The sequence below is a fragment of the Adiantum capillus-veneris genome, chromosome 20 (genome assembly GCF_014529385.1).
Source record: "Adiantum capillus-veneris isolate H3 chromosome 20, ASM1452938v2, whole genome shotgun sequence".
Taxonomy (NCBI): Eukaryota; Viridiplantae; Streptophyta; class Polypodiopsida; order Polypodiales; family Pteridaceae; genus Adiantum; species Adiantum capillus-veneris.
Window position 1 is genome coordinate 114,518,230 of NC_140950.1, and position 17,713 is coordinate 114,535,942.

General features: G+C 46.4%; 1 protein-coding gene across 1 annotated transcript in view; it reads left to right on the forward strand.

The window, feature by feature from the left end:
- Positions 1-17,713, forward strand: part of LOC147433125 (SMAD/FHA domain-containing protein) — a 102,599-nt gene that overhangs the window by 25,089 nt on the left and 59,797 nt on the right. The window lies entirely within an intron of this gene.

The following is a 17,713-nucleotide window of genomic DNA, read 5'->3' on the forward strand; positions in this document are numbered from 1 at the left end:
TTCGTGTTCTGGTCAGGGACATTCACACTCTCTCGAAGGTCATTCTTCTGCCTTGAGTGAGTGGGGATTGGTTTCGACAGAGCGTGGAGTATTCGGGCCTCCCAAACCAGTGCTTCATTTGTCGATAGATGGGCCATCTTGCGAAGGCCTGTCCACGGAGGACATACACCACAGACTCAGCCCCAGCTTGCAAGGGCTGGCCAGCAACCACAGATAGAGACACAGAGCACACATGCAGAGCCACCTTCCGAGCCTGGGCCTCCAGCGAAGGAGGAATGGCAGCAGGTTCGTGGTCGACGACGGCAGGGGTCACAACGACAGCCTGGCACTTAGAGTGGTCCTCAGGCGCCTGCCCAGCAGCAGTGGGTTCCCACGGAGAACTGTTTCGGTCCTCTTGAGCAGGATGAGGTCCCTGCTCTAGCCCCCACCTCAGCTTCACCCTCGACAGGCCCTCCTCCCATAGAAACAGGGGACGGGGGGGGCACGGCCCATTTATGCGGGGACGGGACGGGGGACGCCAGGACGGAGACAGGGACCCATTTTTGGGACGTGGGGACGTCCTTCATAGGGGACGGGTCCCGAGACGCGGGTCCGTGGTGACACCGCCGGATGGGACGCAGGCAGGGGGTGGGATGCAGCCAACGGGGGGCGGGATATTCAAATTTCAAACATTGTTTAAGTGCCCACTTTTTGGGGGGTTTTTCAAATTTCAAAAGCACCCTTTTGGGAGGACTTTCAAATTTCAAAAATTCAAAGTTCAAACCCCCATTTTGGGGGGAGCTCTTTCTACTTAAGAGCACCCAACTTCCAAGCCTCAAGGCTCATAGCCTCATAGTATCTACTATCATACCCAAGCCTCAAGGCTCAAGGCCACTTCCTTGAAGTTCCCATTGAAGTTCCTCTCTCTCTCTCTCTCTCCCTCTGCCTCTCCCTCTCCCATCAAGCTTTTTCCTACTCCTCTTTCCTTCTCTTCAACCCTTCTCTAATATCTATCATCAATGGCATCTCAAGATGGATTCCAAGCTTCTCTAAGCCCTCCTCCTTCTCCTTCCTCCGGCCCCGCCACCGCTTCACAACCCCCTTCCTCCGCCGACTTCACATGGACATGGTGGAATGAGGTGATTGCTCCCAAGTCTGGTGTTGGAGGTGAAAGCAAGGCGTGGAAGTGCCGCCGTTGTGGCTACGAGCGCAATGGTTCCGTGAGGAAGTTGCGCGCTTCCTTCACGAAAAAGGACATCAAGTTCAATTTTGCCCGCAAACCAGCTCGGATGAGGAGAAGCAAAAGCTCCTAAACCTTGAGAAGACTCTTGTGGATATAAAAGAAGCCAAGAAGAATCGTACCAAGCGTCGCACGGTGAATCTGAGGGAGATGGCCACGGCGGCTTTCATCCGAGCATCGGCATCCCCTTCTTCGGCATCATTTTGTGCATCAACCGGCACCGACGGTGACTGCCCACCTCCACTCTCTACCAACCCTTCATCGTCATTTGTCCCTCATTTTCGTCCACCCAAGCGGCAAGCAACTCTTGGAGATAGTTGGAAACCGGCCTTGAAAGAGGAGGTAGATGTCGTTGTAGCAAGATTTTTCTACCACGACCATATTGCTTTCAATGCAGCGCGGTAAGCCAAGCCAAGCTTTAATCTTTAGTTTATACAATGTATATCACAAGTCTCATTTACACTTTTTTTTGACATAAAAGATCTCCATATTTTAAAGAAATGGCACGGAAGATCGGAGAGTTCGGACCCACATATGTCCCTCCCTCTTCGGAGAGCTTGCGCACCACTCTTCTTGACAGGGAGAAAATCATGGTGGAGGCGGCATGTGCATCCACAAGGGCTTCATGGAAGAAGAATGGGGTATCCCTCATTGTGGATGGGTGGAGTGATACCCGTCGCCGCTCCATTCATGGCGTGGTGGCATATTCTCGGGGGGAGATGTATTTCATTGACTCCCATGATGCATCGGGGACCGGGAAGAGTGCGCAAGTACTTGCATCGTAGTGGGCGCTTACCATTGAGAAGGTGGGAAAGCATGATGTCATTGCCATCGTCACCGATGGAGAAGATAGCAATCGTGCGCATCTCGCTTTGAGATGGGGAGTGCTCTTTGGTGGGAGGAGTTTGGGGCGGGATTGGGCGGTTTACAAGATTTGGCTATTTGCATTCTTAGCCAAGCATGCACTACGAGTTGCTTGGAGCAACTTTGGAGTGTGTATGCTCATGTAGCCTCAAAGAAGAGGAATCGTCTTGATGTGCAGAGAGCCAATGATCTCATATACGTCTCATCAAATTTGAAGATGCTTTCCAAGTCAGACCAAAGTGATGATTTCATGGAGTGGGCACTTGTTGAGGATGATCCTATCCTAGAGACACAGATAGATGTAGAGGTGCCAGAGGCAGAGATTGAGACAACACCACTTGAGGATGATTTTTTGGATCAAATGGACTATGCAGAGCCAGTTGACATTCAGTTGGCACTATGGGCCAACATGTAGAGTCTAGAGTCTAGACCTCTCGAGTCTCGAGTCTCGAGTCTTGACTCTTCACTCGAGTCCTTCCCTTTTTGACTCCCATTTATGCTAAACTCTACTTATCCACTCTTTACTTGTACATCATTATGTTTTGCCCCTTGGCGAGGATGATTGATGCTTGATCACCATGCCAATGGTGTACTGTGTCGCGCACGCCACACGCCCTTTGTTATATTTTGGTTTTATGTAATATGAATACAAAAACCACTTTTTCTTTGCAATCTTGTGCTCTCAGTGTTCACTATTGTCTCAGTATTAAATTTGCAAAGAATTAGTGTTTTTTAAAGCGCGTCCCCTGTCGCGTCCCCCGTTCCCTTTTTTTGCCACGTCCCCGTCCCCGGGACCCGCCACGTCCCCATGTGACTATGGCTCCTCCCCCAGAGTTCCCCTCCTCCTCATCATCCCCCCCCCCCGCCTCCTGCTCCCGCCGCCTCTCCCCCTCGCCCCTCTACCTCTGCCGCTCCCCCCTGCCCCTCTTCTCCCCCTTTTTCCCTTGCTCCTACACCCCCCCTCCCGCTCCAGTTTCACAGTCGACCCAGGGGGCAGGGCCATCTCCGGCTGCTAGGAGATCTCTTGGCAGCGCCTTTGCCACGAGTCGCTTGGCGAGAGAGGGACAGCCTTTCTTGCGACCCCCTCTACAGGTACAGACGTCTCCCTTTGCAGCAGTCTCTCGTGGTCTGACGAGCTTCGACATTCGGCGCCGATGGGACTTCTTTGACTACGATTTTACTCGTTTTCTCGACGACCCCTCAATAGAACATGAGGCAGCCTGCTTCAGGGTTCATGTTCTGTTCCTTGCAGCTAGGGGGATAGAGGCCCTGGACTCAGCGGTTGGCTTCTCTTTTCCCCTTTGCGGTAGAGACCAGACTGAGTGAACTCTCGACTCAGTGTTGAGTGGTTGCATACACAGGTCCTAGAGCTCTCTCACCACATGGGAGACCTAGGAGTCACTGCCATGCTCCAGACTTTGTGGCCATTGGCCAAGTTTGCGGTGACCCCTCCAGATACAACAGGATGTAGACACATTGTGGTTCACTTCTTTGCTGATACGTAGTGCTTGCCATGCTACGTACACATTCATGAGGACTCCTGGACAGAGGAGGCTGCTTTACGTACGGCTCGATCTACTTGGGCTTGGGCCAGGCATTCATTGCGGTCACGCCTATCTAGAGGACGCTCGGATGCGGATTACTCCCCATCCAAGCCAGCCTCGAAGATAGCACGTTTAGCTGCTGCAGCAGCATTTGTTCTCTCTCGCTCCCCATAAGGATCGTCTCATGGAACGTGTAGGGACTTGGTGGGCCCAGTTTCAGCGTCAAAGGGGCCGACTGCGTCAGGAGCTTCAGCGTTGCCTTGTGGGAGGAGAGATTGATATCCTTATGCTACAGGAGCATCATCTGTGTGAGAGCCGCATTAGACGTTGTGGTCAGCTCTTGCGTGGCCGATATGATACTTTTTGGTCAGCTGCTTTTAGACCTGGAGGCATCCAGGGTGGGGTATGTATGACTATTGCGGATTCTTTGCAGCAGGCCATTGTGGGTAGAGGGATTATTGTGCCAGGTAGGGCTTAGTGGATCACTATGTAGGTTCAGGGTTGCCGTGTGGGCTTCCTGATTATATATGCGCCCAATGTGGTGACTGCACGAGTAGAGTTTTGGTCTCAGATTGTTGAGTCTCTATCGTGGTGCATAGGGGGTGACTTCAACATGTTGGAGGATCCTTCTGACAGGATCCTTCTGACATGTTGGAGGATCCTTCTGACAGGATTGGTAGTAGCCATGCTACTGTGCACGGAGTTGAGGTGGCAGCTTGGGAGAGGTTTTGTATGACTCCGAGGGTCTCGGATGTGTGGCAGCACTCTGGTTTTGTGAGGCCACCAGACAGCCTGGCCTTCTCTCGTTCGGACCGCAGAGTGGGAGGAGTGAATCTATCGCGGATAGATCGCTTCTACACTAGTGACCATTTCAGTGACTTGGGTGGGACAGTTGGCATCCTGGCAGGGACTTCCTCCTCGGACCATGCACCAGTGATCCTGAAAGTGGCAGACAGACAGAGGAGGGGGAGCACGATGCTACGCATCCTTGAGAGGGTCTTGCTGGACTCTGCACTCAGAGAGCGAGTAGAGACTCTCTGGACAGAGAGCTTGGACATGCAGGATTCTCCTGTTGATAGAGTGGCCTCAGGAATAGCTTGTTTCTTTCTCTAGGAGTCTTTGGCATGCTTGGCTGCAGCGAGAGAGGAGCAGTAACGTCTCAGACGGGGCGTTGCTTCCTTGCAGAGGATGCAGGAGCAGCATCCAGGCAGTCCTTGGTTGGAGGAGCAGCTACAACAGGCACTCCAGGAGCTTGTTAGCACAGAGGAGCGACGCCATGAGGTTGCTTTCCATCGACAGGCATCTTAGTGGACTCAGATGGGTGACAGAGTGACTGGTGCTTTCTTCGAGGCAGTGGGACCTCGATATACGCATGCCAAGGTCAATCAGTTGAGGAGGCCCGACGGGTTAGCTGCTTCTGAGCTAGAGGACATGCGTGCAGTTGCTACAGACTTTTACGGTGAGTTATTGTCTGCAGAGCCTCAGTCAGAGCGTCAGGATGCATGCAGGGAGCATGTGTGGGCACAGATGCCTTGCCTTGTGATTGAGGAGATGCGTCAGAGGCTTGAGCTGCCACTTCAGCTTGAGGAGTTGCACACGGCTCTTAGTGCACTCCCCCGTGGTAGCTGTCTAGGTGAGGATGGCTTGACTCCCAGTTTTTTCATGGAGTACTGGGACTTACTTGGCCTAGATCTCTGTAGTGCTTTTCAGTAGATCTTGCACACAGGAGAGATGCCTGACAGCATGAGTGAGGGTCTGATCTACCTCATTCTCAAGGAGGGTGGCTCCTTGGATGAGATTCGACAGTGGCGCCCCATCACTATCCTCAACTCAGTCTACAAACTTCTTCCCAAGGCTCTGAGTTTGTGGCCACTTCCAAAGAGCCTCATACATGGGACTCAGACAAGTTTTGTCAAGGAGCGCAGTATCCTTGACAACATGTTTACTTTTTAGGAGGCTTCTGTCCTTGCGCGGCTCCGTGGTGAGGATCTGGTGATTCTTCTCGATTTTTAGAAGGCCTACAACAGAGTTGACTGGGACTTTCTAGAGGGCACTCTCGTAGGATGGGCTTCTCAGATGCTTGGATCAGAGGGGTGTTAGCTTTGTACAGACGGGCACACAGTCAAGTACTTTTGTCAGGAAGTAGAGGTGATCGTTTCATGCTCATACGTTCGGTCAGACAGGGCTGCCCTCTTGCCCCCTTCCTCTTTCTGTTCTATGTTGAGGCGATGAGCACATTTTTGGTGTCGCAGCAGGTTGGTTTACGGGGCTTAGCACTCCCTATTCGGGGGGATGAGCTACTGGACGCTGAGTTTGCTGACGACTCAGCCTTGTACTTGGATGGCCAGGAGGCCAACCTTCACAGGTGTGAGCAGGCTCTTGAGACCTTCTGTTGTGCATGTGGCGCACTGATCACTGATCATGTGGTGCATCTGTTGTGCATGTGCTTTCTCGGTTGGTAGTGCTCTTGTGCCCGATTGGATGCCAAGTGAGGGTTTCAGGTGGATTTCCCCCAGGGACTGCAGTTCGGTACTTGGGTTGTAGTTTGGACTTGTCTCCTGAGGAACAAATTGCTCCCCTCCTCCTGTCTATGAAGAGGAAGTTGTTACATTGGAGCTCCACACGATTTTCTTTGGCTGGCAGAGTTGTAGTGCCCGACTAGGTGCTGTTGGCTTCTATGTGGTACATTACTTCTTGCTGGATCTTCTCGAGTCTTGTATCAGCCAGGTAGAGCGGCTAATCAAGAATTTCCTTTGGTCAGGGCGAGACACACCGACAGCATGGGCCAAAGTGGCTTTGCAGTTCATCACTCTTCCTTGTTCACAGGGAGGGCTAGGGATCATAGACCCAGCATAGCAGAGCAGTCTGCAGAGCCCTTCTGGGAAAGTTCATCGTCCGAGGTATTCTTCTAGGTGAGGAGCCCTGGATGGAGTTCTTGTTACAACGGGTTCGTGCTAGGGTGCCTCAGGCAGGAGGCCCCTGGCTGCTGGAAACCTTCGACCAAATGGATCTTCACAGAGATGCGCAGAGTTGGTTTGAGCAGGAGACTGGAGGATCGCTTCACTGTGGGGTTGCTTCGATCTTGGGAGCACCTGCGGCGAGGCCTGGAGCAGCGTCAGCCTACTTGCATGGAGGAGCGCCCGCGATAGCCCCTTGTTTGGAACCCCATGGTTTGCACTCAGAGAGGTCACTTGGTTGGTAGTCGGCCTCATGTTTCCTGGGGTTCCATGGCAGTGGGTCCAGCACGCTCTTTAAGTGACTGGTTAGAGTTTCCAGGCTTGTCAGAGGAGCTACTGGGCTTTCAGCTTACAGGGCATAAAAGGGGTGTAGAGGATGTGCCAGGACATCTCAGAGGCAGTATCAGCTGAGTGGCTCACGCCTCTCGAGTCAGCAGCGCCCAGATGGATGGGAGCCTTCACGCGACTGGAGGTTCTCATCTCTGTTCGGGCTTGCTCAGAGACTGTTCCTTCCCTGTTTTTCAAGCTACATGGTGAGGGACGCTTACAGCGAGTTGCAGTAGAGGCCGCGCAGGTGGCAGAGTGTTGTTTTCAGAGGATCCAAGTGGTGGGTATGTGTGGGAGGACTTGTATCATCGATCCTGACCCAAACTGCTCTTGAGACTGGACATTTGAGACTGTGGGCTTGGGAGTGCTGTCCACTGGCACGAGTACAGTGGGATCCTAGAGAGTGGCTTTGGAGGGACCCCATCTCTTTTGCAGACCACCCAGGTGTCCCTTTCGACTGGGACGTCACATACTGGCAGAACAGAGAGAGGCTCGCCCTGTTGCAGCACCTCATTGGCAGGAGGAGGGTCTCACAGCTGAGTTCTTGGCAGCTTTTTGGGAGAGGTTGTGGGATTCCAGATAGCCGAGGCGAGTCATTTTGTTTTAGTGGCTGGTTGCACACAGAGGTACAGCAGTTGGGAGCTGGCTTGTGCATAGTGGTCTCTCGTCCGCATGCACAGCTTGTGACCATCTTGTGGAGAGTCAGCGTCACTGTCTTTGGGACTGTCCCTTGGCACAGCAGGTGTGGCTGCGTGTTCTTCGGCTGATGCCCGCTCTTTCCACGGCTCGGCAGTACACTTGGGGGGCAGCTGCTTGGTCCACTCTCACGGGCCCGGCACTTCAGTTTGAGCTATCATCCACCAGCAGGATGATAGTGATGCAGGGGGGGCGATCTACACTCCAGCTTTCCATAGAGCTTACTGCACAGGAGTGATGCAGTGAGAGAGAGGTGTGCTGGGAGCTCATCAGTGGCCTGACACTCTGGTCCATCTGGCGGGCCCGTTGCTTCCGCATCTTCGAGGCTCGCCCTGTACCACCAGCAGAGATTGTTCGGGACCTTTGGCTTGAGCTGATCCATACTCTCAGAGGACAGTTTGAGAGACTCCAGGGCAGTTCCAACCGCATGAGGGAGCGCAAAGAGGCTTTCCTTCAACTTTGGCGTCCTGGGCCATTTTTCACCATGGTCCAGGGTGTGCTCAGATGGCACTACCGTCCACCTGTGTGGCTCTTCCCCCCTCCCATCCCTTGATCTAGCGTCATTGTGCATATGTTGTTTTTTCATTGGGAGAGTCTCCCCAGCATGATTGTTGTAGTCTTCTCTTGTAGAGGAGGTTGTAGCCCCATGGGCAGTTTCATTAACTAATAGAAGGATCTTTTTCTTGGAAAAGAAAAAAACTTCAAAGCATACTCACAGCATCTTCTTCCTTGTGGCATATTGATTTAATCGTACCGTCTGCTTAAGACTTGCCATACTTCTCATTCACTAAATCTTCCCTGCATCGTCGTCCGGGTCACTCAGACAAGCGTCTTCTCTTAGAAGTGTTGAAGTTTGAAGAAAAACAGGATTATTCTTCAGACACTGAACCAGAGAGGGAAGATTGGGAAGCCGCGAAGCGGCTTTATTACAAGCTGCAAAGCAGCTTGTTGGAGGATGAAAGAGATTTCTACACTATTGCTTGTTGTCACAAAAATCGCAACAAATTAATCGACAACACATGCAAACCTCCATAAAAAATCCCTGAAGAAGTTATCACAGAATCAATCGACTACAATTGAAGAGAAGACTAGATAGAATCAATTTGGGATATGTCGAATGCCGAACACAGGTCAGGAATCAAAGATTATGGTAGTGTATTCGTCCAAGGAAATTGGGACCGATTCGTTTACTTATATGAAGAAGCTATCTACAATGGTCTCTAAGCAGAATCATTCCAGATAGTATTCCATCTCCTCTCAGTGCATATGAAAGTCCTTCAACCTTGAAGATGAACTAGAAATAGATGATTCTCAAATTGAAATCCCTCTGGTTTCATTGCAAATGAAAAAGGACGAGCCAATGGAAGAAGCATCCACAAGTGCCGCCCAAACTCCAGAAACTCTCCAATTTGTGCAAGGTATAAAAAAGCTAGGAGATATTACCTTCTACAACATAAGTAATCTAGATCTAGCATGATGAATCCTGGTTCTAGTATATATGCATAATTGGATTTATCAACAAATGTTATTTGGGCGGATGAGACAGCAGACTGCAGTAAATGGTTTTACTGGCATCCTCAAACGATGGTGGGAAATGTTCCCCCCCGAAGTCAAAAACTCTATTACGCGACCTGAAGGAAATGCCTCTCCTCTCTTGCTCCTAATTGAAAGTATCTATAAAGAGTTCATTGGGCATCGAGAAGATCAAGCAACATTGGCATTGCAGGCTTTTCATGAAGCTCAAATCTGTAATTTCTCCTCCATGTGGGATTTTTGTATTTATTGCAGAAATTTAATATATAAAGCAAGTAAATACAATTCAGGAGAAATCAAAGCAAAATTTGTTCATCATCCAATTGCTTAGGAAGGTTGGCTTCTTCAGAGATTTCTGATTTTGAATCAGAACGTGCATAGTTGACATAAAACCTCCTCCAGTGGTTCCATCTTGATGCTCTTTGTACTGCCACATTGGTGTTAATCCATTTGGCCTTATCTTTATCAGTTTGAGTTTTGAGAGGGTATTCTAAATCTAAAATAGTTTCTTTTTTTTTATAGGAATAATGGATAGAAGAGTTTACCTTTTCCTCTTAAGTAAGAAATGGTAGATCTTCTGCAGGAATACCATCAATATTGATAGCTGGAGATTCTAAGATATCTTGTCTCTTCTTTTACTGTAATAGAGACCTGTTTTTCGGTTTGAGACTCTTTACCTTTATTGGATGAAGAGCTTGGACATGATTCTCCTGACGAAGAAGTTGGATGTGATTACTTCATGAGAGGAGTTTTGCCAATTACCATGATATCCACCTTTGGTGGTTATTGCCAATTTAGCATTCGTTGGCCACCGGTAGTTGTGAAGACTCTCTACAAGATGGGTGGACCTTTTGTTGCTTAGACAGAGTTAAAATTCGTTAAGGCTCTGTATGTCTTCTTTGGATGGTAGATAACCTTTTGGTGTTGGTTCTTTAAATGTTTTTGGTGTTGTGCTTTTGGTAGCAAATTATCCCATGAAACTAGAGCAGGTGAGGTTGGAACTGGAGTTGGTGAGGCTAGTGGAGATAATGAGGTTGGTGGATATCTCTAAGCCCGCCGATAGAGAAAGCTTTCTCTCTTTCTTGTAGATCGGTTCCTATTGAAGTAGAGCTTGTTGCTTTTCAAGCAATTCTTCCCGTTGTCGTAATGATGTTTCTTTATGGATAAACTCTTTATATGATAGACCGGGGAGTTCTTGTGATGTGGAGGGAAGATCTTGGGGATATTCTATGGTTTCATCATTAGAACTAGGAGAGACTTCCGGGTGGTAGCTGATGGGTTGATCTGGCTTTGATTTTTCTTGAGACTAGATTGCTGATAAAGTGATGATCAAAGAATGGCTTATTCACCTGAATTTGTTTCATTTTCATTTTCTTGGCTAAAGCTAGAATAAGCATTCTTTCTAATGCCGGTGGCTTGGGTGTATTAGCTTCCTTCAGAGCAGCTTTTAATTGCTTCTGAAATGTAGTTACCTCATTGTAGCTTTTCTTAGAGAAGGCCTTTTTACCTTATCTTTCAGAGTCGGGGGAGAACTCTGAGTTGTTTGAATCTGAATCTTCAAACCTGTATTGTTGTTTCCTTTAGAAAACTTTTTTCATTGTTGAGGATTAAATGTAATAGGCATGAAATCTTCCAAGCTCATTACATTAAGGGCTATGGGACAATCCTTAAAACTTGAGTCTAAATTGTAGTTGCTGTTTGCTGATGAAGAAGACTTGCTTACAAACTGAGCAATGCTGAATTCGAAATCTGAGATATTTGAAGAGGATAGCTTTGAGTAGCTATAAACATCTTCTAGGATTATATTTTTAAATGCCACTGATTTTTTCTTCTTGGGACATTCAGAGGCCAAAGGACCTGTTTTGCCACAAATAAAGCATTTATTATTATTCTTTGAGGATGTGGATTTATTCGAAAAAATTGATGCTTGGGTCTTCGTTGAACTTCTCCTTTTTACTCTTCTTGGGATGCTTACACAAGCATTCCTTCTTTTTGTTGGCGCATCCAAAATCTTTGGAGTAGTAATTTTGTTTGTAGAACTTATTTGAAGGTTTTGAGTCCTTCAATTCCTTTTGTGCCTGCTTTTGAATACATAATTCCTTTATTACTATCTGTAAGGCTTGGATTATATCTCCAAGTGTAGTTGATTGGAGATCTAGATTTTGATTGTCCAATTTCTCAATAAGCAGCTTTGTAATGGCTTTTGTGCACAAATTCTGCTTTGATTTCTACAGAAGGGTATTTACCTACTTCATATATCAAATTTGTGCAGTAAATACCGAAATCCCAAATGGAGGAGAAGTTTCAGATTTGAGCTTCATGAAAAGCCTGTAATACCAATGTTGCATGATGTTCTCGATGCCCGATGAACTCTTTATAGATACTTTCAATTAGGAGCAAGAGAGGAGAGGCATTTCCTTCAGGTCGCATAATAAAGTTTTTGACTTCGGGAGGAAGCATTTCCCACCATCGTTTGAGAATGCCAGTAAAACCATTTACTGCAGCTTCTACTGCAGTCTACTGTCTCATGCGCCCAAATAACATCTGTTGATAAATCCAATTATGCATATATTCTAGAACACGATGATATCATCATGCTCTAGATTATCTATGTCGTAGAAGGTAATATCTCCTACCTTTTTAATACCTTGCACAAATTGGGGAGTTTTTTGAGTTTGGGCAGCACTTGTGGATGCTTCTTCCAATGGCTCGTCCTTTTCCATTTGCAATGGAACCAGAGGGTTTTCAATTTGAGAATCATCTATTTCTGGTTCATCTTCAAGGTTGAAAGGACTTTCATATGCACCGGGAGGAGATGAAATACTATTTGGAATGATTCTTGCTTGAAGACCATTGTAGATAGTTTCTTCATAAAAATAATCGAATTGGTCCCAATTTCCTTGGAAGAATACACTACCATAATCTTTGATTCCTGACCCGTGTTTGGCATTCGACATATCACTAATTGGTTCTATCGGGTCTTCTTCCCAATTGTAGTTGATTGATTCTGAGATAACTCCTTCAGGGTTTTTTGATGGAGGTTTTCCTGTGTTGTCGATTAATTTGTTGCGATTTTTGTGATAACAAGCAATAGTGTAGAGATCTCTTTCATCCTCCGACAAGTTGCTTTGCAGCTTGTAATAAAGCCGCTTCTATATATATATATGTGTGTGTGTGTGTGTGTGTGTGTGATTTGCTAATTATTTGATTCATTTGTAGATGAGCAATACACTAAGGTATCGCTTGTTCAGATACTTTGTAACATTACATGTATTACTTTTAAAGTATTCTTTGCAAGAGCAAGGGCATCTAACTATTTGAGAAGAGAATCAAGCTTCTGGCAATTTGATCTCGTAGCTTTTCCATTAAATGCATTAAAGAGATAGCCTTATATGATGTAAAATAACATGCTTTGTATTTAGCCTCTGGGAAAGATCAGTTTACTTCTTGCTCGTCTTGGGAGACGATTGAGATTGCAAATGTAAAGCAAATCGAATTTAGATCTTTGACCATCAATGCTTTTAGTCCAATGAACATTTGAATATCCAGAAAGTGAACCACAGATAGAGGAAGCGATTCCATGTGTCTCATCCGCAATTAGTTTGTGTGCTGTGTGGACAAGCTTCAGCTACTTAAAAGCCAAGGTTGTCAGAAAGATGGGTGATGGCCATGCTGACCTCATCACTGTAACCAAAATTGCTGCCTCCTCCTCACTTGCCGGCCAATGAGCCTCATTCTGATGCAATTCGTGGAGCCACCCGAAACCAACCACACCTAACTACCGAACCCTATCATTTGTGGCTTGAACATACCATCCAACCCCCTGTGGCTATAACGCTAGGATCACGAGGTGGTCACAATACCTCCCGGCAAGTGTCATCAATCCAACGGTTCCATTTAAGCATAGGTAACACAATGATCCTCCTTTCTCAACAAGAATCCAGGACCACCATCCAAATGTAAATGAGGGGTATATAGAAAAGTGGGAAAAGACAAGCTCCTGCAAGATCCACAACACATCACCAATTTTGGCCAAGAGGAGCTCCACTTGTCACCCAGAGGCCATGAATGGCTCGATAGCACATAACTCATCACCTTCCCAGGAGAATAGGTACAAGGGTATATATCACGTCCAACCATCTCAAGCAACACATCCACCTGAGAAGACCATGCAAACTCAATGCAAGTTAGAATCACCTTGTCTCCATTGGTGTACAGCAACATGGACTCTTCATTGTCCATCTCCAACATATTAAGTTGGTGCTAGGGTAGAGGAGAATGTCCACTGTAGACAGGTGCAAACCGGGCTCCAAGGCTTCAAGCAACCTCCCGTCAAAAGGGATCTCCAATTTCCTTAGCAAGGGCAGGTGCACCGGCTAAAATCGGTCCAAAATCAGTCCCCCTGGCTGAAATCTGCAAAGGTACTCGGGCACGAACCATCGCACTTGAATCACCTTGAATCTTCAAAATGCCCCAGATCTCGTCCAACTGCATGCTGAAAATTAGCAATACTCCTTGGTCAAAACCAGCTCAAAAACGCAGGTTCACAAAGGTTCTTTGCGATAAAAAGGCGGTAGAGATAGATCAGCCCCCGATACAAAAATGCCGTCCAAGGGTGCTCTTTGCGAAGAAAACACAACTAGAACTTGCGCTCTTGTTGGCTGGAAAAAAAACGCAGCCTAGGTCAAATTCCTTGTGGTCCGGATCCATTAGGGTCTGTCAAGCCTAGGGTTTGATATTGTTGGGGTGGTAAAGCCCAATGTGCCGCGCCTAAGTGTTGGGCGGCCGGAGACTACCGGGAACTAACACTGACGATTCATTCTACCTAAAAGAATAAGGACTCATAACCCTAACACTATTGTGTTTGGAGTCCACCCAAACCTATGTCTCCTCTCTTCTCCATTGCTGCACATACACACATGCTCTCGCACGCGCTCTTCAATTGGTATCAGAGCTTAGGACTGGGAGCACCATTGGAGCTCAGCAGGGAGGCAAGCGGAGAAGCAGCAAAAACTGCAACACGTTTTTACAGATCTATTTTGGCTTACCAAAACGTCTTCATTTAAGCAGATTCCCGCGATTCCTTACCGGTTTTTCGTCCTCTTCAACTTTGCAGAAGAAAGTCTTCATCAATTTTGAGATGCGTCACTCAGACTGCCTGTAGGTCGTGAAGTAGAAGCTGCAGATTTTTACAGATCTGTTTTGATATGTAAAAACAGCTTATTTCCAGTCCATTCCCGCGATCGCCAACCGTTTTCGCGTGGTCTATAACTTTGCAGAAGGAAGTTTCTGCAAATTTTGCACAGTTTGAGAGATATTCAGTTCAGACAACAGGGTGGTCTACGCTCGTCGGTTCTTCTGCGTACAGGTTTTCGTTGCAGACTCTTCCTGCAATGTTTGTCACATGCATATTTGATGTAAGGTCTTGAGAGTCTGTTATATCAGACAAACCGCCGCAGTGGTTACAGAAAAGGGTTTCTGTGGTTGATGTAAGATCTTATGCGGTTTATGTATTGTGATGGAAATATGCAAAGCCTATTGTTGAGGGTCGTGGTAAGGTTTTATTGAGCTGGGGGATTCTCAAATATGGAGATCCTTTCGGTGATACAGGTTTTGGAGTGAGCCCCCGACATCTCCATAGTTTCGGCATCGACATAGGATGTATGCTTATGCGGTTAGTGCAGTATTGGTGTGCATCTGTTGACCCGCCATTGTTGGCATTGCTGTCATCTTTATGTGTATGCCTTTGACAGTGTTTAGTTGGTCAGAGACACTCTTCTAGAGCTGGAGACATTGACAGTGACAATTCTTTGAGATTTTATCTTGCCGGTTTAGCCACTTTGATCAGCATTTAAGTCATTGTACACATTTGTTTTGGGTTCAGAAGTCAGTTTTGCAGGAGAGACTCTGCCCAAATTTTTCAGGTCTTCTATCTTCTTTAGTGGAGCGGATCTATCACTTTTGTTCCTTGTCGAGTGATGGCTTCATCATCGGAGAACTCTTTGTTCAATATTGAGAAGTTAGATGGCACTAACTTCCCATTTTGGAAGGAACAAATTTACAATGTCTTAGTACAGAAGAAGCAGATCCGGTCGATAAAGATGAAAGGGATAAAGCTTGAGGATATGGATGAGTGTGATTGGCAGGAGTTGGATGAGCTTGCCAGGTCCACCATCATGCTGACTTTGTCAAAGAATGTGTACTTCAATGTGAACATGGAAAAGACTAGTTATGAGCTGTGGAAGAAATTATGTGACCTGTATGAGAAGCAAAGTGCAACATCGCAGGTTTATTGGCTGAAAAAGTTAGTTGATTTGAAGATGGATGAGGGTACACCCATGTGCAACCATCTCAATGAGTTCAACACAATTTTCAGTCAGCTTTCTGCGCAGGGAGTCAATTTTGACAATTCGGTCAAAGCAATGTTCTTGCTAGTTATGCTGTCAGAAAGTTGGGATACTTTTCGCACAGCCATAAGTAACTCAGGACCTCCTGATGGTTTAACATGTGCTGATGTTGAGGGCAATTTGCTTACTGAAGAGGTTAGTAGGAAGAATCTTGATACTTCTCGTGTTACTAGCAATGCTCTCGTTGTTCGTGGTCGATCACAAGAAAAGGGAAAGCAGAATCAGAGAGGAAAATCTCGTAGCAAATCACGTGGCCGAAAAGACATTGAGTGCTATCATTGTTGCAAAAAGGGTCATATGAAGAAAGACTGTCGAAAGTGGAAACAAGAGAAAGGTAAAGACAAGAAGTCGGAAGAAGGCAAGACTAAGGAAAGTAGTATAAAGCTTGAAGAGATCAACAATGTTTTTGTTGAAGATTCTGATGGAGATATTTATCTCACATCTGCCATGGATTCAGCATTTTTGGTTGCCATTGGTGACTATGCTTTACAGGATTGGGTTATTGACTCAGGTGCATCGTTTCATGTGACTCCTCACAGAGAGTGGTTCAGTACATATGATGCAGCCTGTAAAGGTCGTGTTCGTCTTGGCAATGATTTTGCTTGCGACATAGTTGGTGTCGGCGATGTGCAACTGAAATTTCAGAATGGTTTTTCATTCATGCTCAAGAATGTGAGAGATGTGCCGAAGCTTACCAAAAGCTTGATTAGTACAGGACAATTGGATGACGCAGGATATTACTGCACATTTGGTGATAGTTCGTGGAAGATCACCAAAGGTTCTTTAGTGGTAGCACATGGTTCAGAGTCTCGGACCTTGTACATGCTACATGTATCCAATGTTAAAAACCATGTAATTTGTGTAACCGAGCAGCCAAGTGTTTCTTTGTGGCATCACCGGTTAGGACATATGTTTCAAAAGGGAATGAAAATCTTATCTCGTTTTGGTTATGTGCTTGGCTTCAATTTCTCAGACTTTTCAGTTTGTGAGCATTGTCTTTATGGTAACAAACACAATCACCACACAAAAGGGGAAGTACTCGAAAAAGTGAGCCATTAGAGTTAGTGAATAGTAATGTCTGTGGACCTATGCCTAACGTATCCATGGGAGGTTCATTGTACTTTGTTACATTCATTGATGACTTCTCAAGGAAAGTGTGGGTATATCCTCTCAGGAAGAAGGATGAAGTTCTTTCAAAATTTCAGAATTTTGTGGCATTAGTGGAGAATCAGTATGGCAAGAAAGTAAAGTGCTTGAGGTCAGACAATGGTGGTGAGTGTGTCACTAAAGCCTTTCAGAAGTTTTGTGATTCCAAAGGCATCAAAAGAGAGTTGACTGTTCCATATAACCCTCCACAAAATAGTGTTGCTGAGAGGATGAACCGTACCATACAAGAGAAGTTACGTAGCATGTTGTCTAATGCAGAGTTGCCTAATGGATTTTGGGCAGAAGCGTTAGCAACTGCTGACCATCTTATTAATAGATCTCCTAACAAGGCTTTAGATGAGAAGGTACCTGAAGAGCTTTGGTCTGGGACACCTTCTTACAAGCATCTTAGAGTCTTTGGCTGTGAAGCGTATTGCCATGTTCCAAAGGAGTTTCGAAGCAAGTTGGTTCCTAAGTCAAAGAAATGCATATTTCTTGGCTATGGCAATCCTGGCGAGATGGGATTTCGGTTATGGGATCCTGAAGCTAAAAAGATAGTTCGCAGTAATGACGTATATTTCAATGAAGAAAAGATGCATAAGAAGCTTGTGCATACAGTGGAGGTCAAAAAAGGAGAATTATCTTCCAAGAAGATGGAATTGTCCACAATAGGGCTGAAGTGCCTAATGTCAGACAACAAGTACAGAATCCTCCTGCAGTACAAGATGTTGCTGAGGGACAACCGGCTCAAGCAGTTATTAGAAGGTCTACAAGAGTTTCAAGGCCTCTTGATAGATTTACTCCCTCATTGGACTACATTATGTTGACAGATTGCGGAGAGCCTTCCTGCTATAAGGAAGCCATGTCAATGGATGACAAGGCAAAGTGGGAGAAAGCTATGCAATCAAAAATGGACTCGTTGCATAAGAATCAAACTTGGAAGCTAGTTTGGTTGCACAAGTAAAAAATTACACCTCATGATAATAAACCCAAGTACAAGGCACAACTTGTTGTTGAAGG